The sequence below is a fragment of the Oncorhynchus tshawytscha genome, linkage group LG33, assembly GCF_018296145.1.
Source record: "Oncorhynchus tshawytscha isolate Ot180627B linkage group LG33, Otsh_v2.0, whole genome shotgun sequence".
NCBI lineage: Eukaryota > Metazoa > Chordata > Actinopteri > Salmoniformes > Salmonidae > Oncorhynchus > Oncorhynchus tshawytscha.
In genome coordinates this window covers 31,308,426-31,317,267 of record NC_056461.1, presented here as the reverse complement: position 1 = coordinate 31,317,267, position 8,842 = coordinate 31,308,426, and positions in this window count along the sequence as shown.

Genomic DNA, 8,842 nt, shown 5'->3' with positions numbered 1-8,842 from the left:
TTAAAAACTGTTAACGTGGTTATTAGCTAGGTCTCTATCCAATATACGACAGATTTTCATGCGACTATTCTAAAACCCGCAGAAAAACAATATGCACATTTTCCCACAAATGTTCCATCAAATTGACTTCTTGCGGGTATTAAAGTCTGCGTGATGACAGAGTGTACATAAAAGAACGCTTGCGGTTAAATTCCCATGTATCGAAGTTCACTGGGTTTCCATCCCATTTTCAACTCAACTGATGGTTTTGTCCCTAAAAATGTTGAGGTGTTTTTAGCCAATGTGCCCACTCTGGTCTTGGCACGTGCGCTCTTGCCAACAGCTCGGATACAGTGAGGGTAGGTTACCTGCATTATGGACAAATCAGCGAGATTATTTTCATTTTTCAAACGACCGCCAAGAATCGATCATCATGTCACGAGAAAAAATATATATGTATTAAAGCAGTACCAACCTCAACACCGTGTATATTCACCACCCTGTGAAGTTCATCGTAATTTATTTGATCTGTAGCCTAATAAACTGCATTTTTTTCCAGAGTCGTAGTGGGAGGACCACAAAATATAATCGCGTGACTCCAAATGTACTTCTATATGATGGTTTTTATATCAAAATGTACACAAATAACGCCTCTGCCACGCAACAACACAGGTCCGGACCCTCAAATCTATGGAGAACGTTATCTGGGACTCAATCATTTAAATAATCTGAAATGCAATACATAGTCCCTGTCGTTGCATTATTTCTCACAATACAGGCATCAGCCTACTCCAACAATCATCATCAGAATCACCTTTGTCATACTTCTTAGGTTGTTGTGATCAAAGATATCCTATTCAATTACTATTCTAATTCATAATTCTACGGATGTGATTATCACGACTATCAATGCTGACGTAATCAAAGGTATTTAGTGGTAGGCCTACTTGGAACATTTTATTCTGTTAGTCTTGGCTTTCTTTTCTGCCGTGATCGTTATGGCTTTCTGAGTTCCATTTAGTTCTTATACTAATGAACTAATCAAGAGTACAGTCTAATTGGCTCAAAGCCTAACGACAGCCTACAAGATTTATGGCCGAGTAGATTGATGGAGGTTTTTTATATCTGTTATAAGTAAATGCTTGCCTGCTGTTGACAGTCAGTTGCTTCTGGCATAAGGCCAACTGACAGTGCCTACTACTCTGTGGAAGTTAAAAGAAACTCCCCTCAAACTATATATATATTTTTTTCATTAGTCCATTGATGATAGTCACAATGTTTTGCAGCCTTCAAGTTTTCAAGATAATGGACTTTCAAGGAGCAAAGTGTTGTCTGTGATACATTTGACATTCTGTTAGCTGAGTAAAACTGCAGTGCATTCGGAAAGTATTCAGACCTCTCCCCTTTTCCATTTTGTTACCTTACAGCCTTATTCAAAAATGGATTAAATAGTCCCCCCCCCCCTCAATCTACACACAATACATCATAATGACAAAGCAAAAACAGGCTTAGACATTTTTGCAAATGTATTAAATATAAAACGGAAGTATCACATTTACATACAGTACCAGTCAAAAGATGACACACCTACTCAGTCAAGGGTTTTTCTTTATGTTTACTATTTTCTACATTGTAGATTAATGGGGAAGAAATCAAAACTATGAAATAACACATGCAATCATATAAGCAAAAAAAGTGTTAAACAAATCAAAATATATTTTATATTCTTCAAGCTAGCCACCTTTTGCCTTGATGACAGCTTTGCACACACTTGGCATTCTCTCAACCAGCTTCACCTAGAATGCTTTAGCAACAGTCTTGAAGGAGTATTCAAATATGCTGAGCACTTGTTGGCTGCTTTTCCTTCGCTCTGCAGTCCAACTCATCCCAAACCATCTCAATAGGGTTGAGGTCAAGTGATTATGGAGGCCAGATCATCTGATGCAGCATCATCACTCTCCTTGGTCAAATAGCCCTTACACAGCCTGGAGGTGTGTGTTGGGTCATTGTCCTGTTGAAAAACAAATAATAGTCACACTAAGCGCAAACCAGATGGAATGGCATATTGCTGCAGAATGCTGTGGTAGCCATGAATCCCCAACATTATCACCAGCAAAGCACCATCACACCTCTTCCTCCATGTTTCACGGTGGGAAACACACATTCGGAAATAATCCGTTCACCTACTCTGCGTCTCACAAAGAACCAAAAATCTCCAATTTGGACTCATCAGACCAAAGGACAGATTTCCACTGGTCTAATGTCCATTGCTTGTGTTTCTTTGCCCAATCAAGTCTCTTCTTCTTATTGGTGTCCTTTAGTAGTGGTTTATTTGCAGCAATTCATCCATAAAGGCCTGGTTCACACAGTCTCCTCTGAACAGTTGATGTTGAGATGTGTCTGTTACTTGAACTCTGAAGCATTTATTTGGGCTGCAATCTGAGGTGCAGGTAACTCTAATGAACTTATCCTCTGCAGCAGAGGTAACTCTGGGTTTTCCTTTCTTGTGCTGGTCCTCATGAGAGCCAGTTTCATCATAGCACTTAATGTTTTTCGTGAATATACTTGAAGAAACTTTCAAAGTTCTTAATTCTCCACATTGACTGACCTTCATGTCTTAAAGTAATGAGAGACTGTCATTTCTCTTTGCTTATTTGAGCTGTTCTTGCCATAATATGGATTTGGTCTTTTACCAATTGGACTTTTACCAATATCTTCTGTATACCACCCCTATCTTGTCACATCTCAACTGATTGGCTCAAACGCATTAAGAAGGAAAGAAATTTCACAATTTAACTTTTAACAAGGCACACCTGTTAATTGAAATGCATTACAGGTGACTACCTCATGAAGCTCGTTGAGAAAATGCCAAGAGTGCAAAGGGTGGCTACTTCAAAGTATCTCAAATTTAACCCGATTCAGTAAACTAGGCGTATGTCGCAAGTCACGACTTCACAGGAGAGTTGTTTGAATGTTAAAAAGAAAAATAAATCTTCAAAACGTGTGTTTTGGCAGAAATACCTTCTTGAACATGTGAGCTTTTATGTGCCATAATTACAAACTTGTATGCAATCAGTAAATATGAATACATTTGTTAAATTGCGAGCCTTGTTGGTTAAGCCACATAAAAAGACAGCAACCTTCCCACTAGCCATGATTGGCTGAGATAATGAGTGGGCTGGACATGCAGAGAGATGAGTTCGGATTGGTCTGCCATATAGAAGACCTTTGTCTATTTGAGCTCGTCAGTCTGTGTTGGTAATCCTGTCGAATGCGTCTTTAAAAAAATGTTTAGCTGCAGAAGTGTTGCTCTCCACTTTCTGGAGGATTACGTTTTGGAATCAGTGGAATTGGAGTATGATAGCAAAAGAGATGGGAAAACACATGTTTCTGGATTACGTCTTCTAACTAAGGGCATTTGTGGCATAAATCTGTGACAGGGAGACAAGTCCATCATGCATGATGATGTATATGGGTAAAATAGTCTTGCTAGCTACATTTCAGGTATTACACGTTTCTAATTTTAACAAAAAATTGTTTCATTTCAAGCTAAAGTGTACTGTTAGCTAGCGTTAGCTGGCTGTCTCCCTAGCTAAAGTTAGGTGGCTGGCTCGTTAGCTAACGTGACGTGGATGTGTGTGATCTTACATGTTTACCTAGATAGGTTCATTGTTTACCTAGGTAGCTCGCTACATGTCTTAAGCTAAAGTGTACAACACCTGGTGAACATGCCTGGTGTCAGTAAACGTCAGGCAAAAAAGCTTAATGAAAATGTTGCCAGCTGAGCTTGTTATGCTGTTTTCATGTTATCAAGAGGTAAACAAATCATCGGCCAGAGCGTCAAGTGTACGCTCTGAATGCAAGGGTATGGGTGGGGCTAAAGCTTAAGAGGGTGTGAACGATACTGAATGGGTGTAGACAAAGAAGAGCTCTCTCACTGAAACACTAAAATTACATTTTCTCAAAACAGTTTACAAGTTGATCAACTTTCAAAGCAGAATTACTTTCTCATTGTTCCTCAAATGCAGTGTTTGATATACCATTTTGTAGCTCTACTTTTATCCAATGTAAAAAAACACTTCATAAGACCGAATCCAGGTTGTGAGTCACAAATACAAAATATATTTTGATTTAACACTTTTTTTGGTTACCACATGATTCCATATGTGTTATTTCATAGTTTTGATGCCTTCACTATTATTCTACAATGTAAAAATAAAGAAAACCACTTGAAGTAGGTGTGTCTAAACTTTTGACTGGTACTGTAAGTATTCAGACCCTTTACTCAGTACTTTGTTGAAGCACCTTTGGCAGCGATTACAGCCTCGTCTTGGGGGCTACATGCTTGGTACACCTGGATTTGGGGAGTTTCTCCCATTCTTCTCTGCAGATCCTCTCAAACTATATCAGGTTGGATGGGGAGTGTCGCTGTACAGCTATGTTCAGAGATCTTAGATCGGGTTCAAGTCTGGCGTCTAGCTGGTCGACTCAAGGACATTGAGAGACTTGTCCCGAATCCAGTCCTGTGATGTCTTGGCTGTGTGCTTAGGGGCCATTGTCCTGTTGGTAGGTGAACCTTTGCCCCAGTCTGAGGTCCTGAGTGCTCTGGAGAAGGTTTTCATCAAGGATCTCTCCTTACTTTGCTCCGTTCATCTTTCCCTCAATGCTGACTAGTCTCCCAGTCCCTGCCTCTGAAAAACATCCCCACAGCATGATGCTGCTACCACCATGCTTCACAGTAGGGATGGTGCCAAGTTTCCTCCAGACATGACACTTGGCTTTCAGATCAAAGAGTTCAATCTTGGTTTCATCAGACCAGATAATCTTGTTTCTCATGGTCAGAGTTCTTTGGGTGCCTTTTGGCGAACTCCAAGAGGGGTGTTGTGCCTTTTACTGAGGAGTGGCTTCCGTCTGGCCACTCTACCATATAGGCCTGATTGGTGGAGTGCTGCAAAGATGGTTGTCAAAAAACATTTTTTGGGGGGCTGCCTCTCTGGCTTCCTTGCCAGCCGTGTTCCCTCATAACGTTGCCACTCTGCTTTTGCTGCTGCCTTCACCTTCCTCTCTGCTTCTACCTGCTCCCAGGGCAGGCGATCCTTCCCGGCCAGGTCCACCTCCCACGTCCAGGATCCCTTGCCATTTAAAATGTCCTCCCATGTCCAGTCCTCCTTCTTACCACGCTGCTTGGTCCTTTGGTGGTGGGAAGTTCTGTTACGGCTGTTGAAGGAGGAGGACAAAAGGTGCAGCGTGGTGAGCGTACATATTCTTTTATTAATCAAAATGACGCCGAACAAAAAAAATAACACTACAATCAAACCGTGAAGCTAAAGGCTATGTGCCCAAACAAAGTCAACTTCCCACAAAGACAGGTGGAAAAAAGGGCTACCTAAGTATGGTTCTCAATCAGAGACAACGATAGACAGCTGCCTCTGATTAAGAAACACACTCGGCCAAACACAAATAAATAGAAAACATAGAAATAAAGAAACTAGAATGCCCACCCTAGCCACACCCTGGCCTAACCAAAATAGAGAATAAAAGCCTCTCTATGGCCAGGGTGTGACAGTTCCAAACTTCTTCCATTTAAGAATGATGGAGGCCATTGTGTTCTTGGGGATCTTCAATACTGTATATATTTTTTGTTACCCTTCCCCAGATCTGTGCCTTGACACAATCCTGTCTCTGAGCTCTACGGCCCATTCCTTCGACCTCATGGCTTGATTTTTGCTCTGACATGCACTGTCAACTGTATGACCTTATATAGACAGGTGTGTGCCTTTCCAAATCATGTGCAATCAGTTGAATTTACCACAGGTGGACACCAATCAAGTTGTAGAAACATCTCAAGGATGATCAATGGAAACAGGATGCACCTGAGCTCAATTTCGAGTCTCATAGCAAAGTGTCTAAATACTTATGTAAGTAAGGTATTTCTGTTTATTTTTTATAAATTTGCAAACATTTATTAAAACCTGTTTTCGCTTTGTCATTATGGGGAATAAGGCTGTAACATAACAAAATGCGGAACAAGTGAAGGGGTCTGAATACTTTCCGAATGCATTGTACGTAATGGTTTAGGACATTGTAATGAAATATATGCATAATGCTTTTGTTGTGTGTTTGATTAAAATTCCCAATAGTTTTGATGTACATATTTTGTCGTGATGCTTTCACACTGCCTTTACTGCTGGCAGGGTTTGGGATTATTAAAAACTGGTCAGTTACTTTACCAGTAAATATATTGTAATCAGATTAGATGCTTTTTAAAAACTAGATGATTACTACTTGGATTACTTTGAAATGATTTGGCCGGTGTTCCTTTAATATAGGCCTATGAGAAATACAGTATTTGTGAATGCAAAAGATTACCTTAGGCTATCCACAATTGACATTTTTGTTATTATATTGCAACAAGATTAAAGTATCTTTTCAATGTTAAGTGTTTTATTTTGTAAGTGCAAGGGAAACATTATTCATAATTGACACAATGAGTTTTCTTGTTCCCTTCCGGTGTAGCTCTGGGGTGAATTTACACTAAACTTATTCTACAAAAACAGCAAATCAAAGTTCCGACTCAGAGGGCCAAGCTTTCATAAGCAGGAACCAAATGAATATTTAATCTCGCCATTGTCATTGCCAAGCCACAGTTATTTCTGTGTGAACAAGTCATTGCTGTGTGTATCATTGCTTGAATACAGCATTATCTGTGATCAATTTTACATTCTGTTAGCTGTGTAAAACTACAAAATGGTTTAGGACACTGTAATGAAATATATATATCTATATATATATATATATATAGATATATATATATAATGCATTTATTTATGTTTGATTCATATTCCCAATAGTTTTGATGTACTATGTTTTGTCCTGACGCTTTCACACTGTCTTTACTACTGGCAGGGTTGGGGATTATAAAAAACTGTAACTGTAATCAATTACTTTACCAGCATAACTATTGTAATCAGATTACGGATACTTTTGAAAAACTACATGATTACTACTTGGATTACTTTTAAATTCAGAAAGGATGTTAACCTAAAAAATACATTATGACACTTTGCTATTTTCTCAATAACATTCAATTCAGCATTGAAAATAGGTGCCTCCCGGGTGGCGCAGTGGTCTAGGGCACTACATCTCAGTGCATCTCAGGCTCAGTCGCACCGCAGCTGGCCGCGACCGGGAGGTCCGTGGGGCGATTCACAATTGGCCTAGCGTCGTCCGGGTTAGGGAAGGTTTGGCTGATGGGGATGTCATTGTCTCATCGCGCACTAGCGACTCCTGTGGCGGGCTGGGTGCTTCCTCCGACCAATTGGTGCGGCTGGCTTCTGGGTTGGATGCGCGCTGTGTTAAGAAGCAGTACGGCTTGGTTGAGTTGTGTTTCGGCTTTCGACCTTCGTCTCTCCCGAGCCCGTACGGGAGTTGTAGCGATGAGACAAGATAGTAACTACTAACAATTGGATACCACAAAATTGGGGAGAAAAGGGGGTAAAAAAAGAAAATATATGCAAGTTTAAGTTTGTTCCGCATAAATGAGTCTGACTATAAATCAGACACGCCTATGATGACACACCAAATGCATTTGATGAACCCTTTTTGTCTTCCTCATAAGGGGAAAGTAATCCAAAAATAACATAAATCAATCAGAATACGTTACTGAGTTTGGGCAATCCAAAAGTTACGTTAGTGATTACAATTTTAGACAGGCAACTAGTACCTGTAACAGATTACATTTAGAAAGTAACTTGGCTGCTGGTGGAACCATACTACCACACTCACGTTGTGACTGTGTGTGATCTGTTTGAGGCCTAATGCCCTGGTTATTTTCTTATCCTCCAAAGGTCACTAAAACGCAGACAGAGAAAACAGCAGGACAGCTGGATATTGGGAAAGACATCATTAATGAGGCAAAACCTCCTCAGCCTGAGTCTTTAGTAAGGGATCAGGAGCTGCCAGCTTTGCCAGCTATGCAAATACTATTCCACTTAGTGCTATACTGATATACCCAGTGGGCTAGAGCAGTGGTTCCCAACAGAACACATTTTCAATGTAGCCCTGGACAAGCACACCTCATTCAACTCATTGAGGGCTTGATGATTAGTTGACAAGTTGAATTAGATGTGCTGTGTGTTCTATCTGGTGTAATGTCTCTGTCTGTGTGTTCTATCTGGTGTCATGTCTCTGTCTGTGTGTTATATCTGGTGTCATGTCTCTGTCTGTGTGTTATATCTGGTGTAATGTCTCTGTCTGTGTGTTCTATCTGGTGTAATGTCTCTCTCTGTGTGTTCTATCTGGTGTGATGTCTCTGTCTGTGTGTTATATCTGGTGTAATGTCTCTCTCTGTGTGTTATATCTGGTGTAATGTCTCTGTTTGTGTGTTATATCTGGTGTAATGTCTCTGTCTGTGTGTTATATCTGGTGTGATGTCTCTGTCTCTGTGTGTTATATCTGGTGTAATGTCTCTGTCTGTGTGTTATATCTGGTGTGATGTCTCTGTCTCTGTGTGTTATATCTGGTGTCATGTCTCTGTCTGTGTGTTATATCTGGTGTAATGTCTGTGTGTTATATCTGGTGTAATGTCTCTGTGTTATATCTGGTGTAATGTCTCTCTCTGTGTGTTCTATCTGGTGTCATGTCTCTGTCTGTGTGTTATATCTGGTGTAATGTCTGTGTGTTATATCTGGTGTAATGTCTCTGTGTTATATCTGGTGTAATGTCTCTGTGTTATATCTGGTGTAATGTCTCTGTGTTATATCTGGTGTAATGTCTCTGTCTGTGTGTTATATCTGGTGTCATGTCTCTGGCTGTGTGTTATATCTGGTGTAATGTCTCTGTCTGTGTGTTATATCTGGTGTGA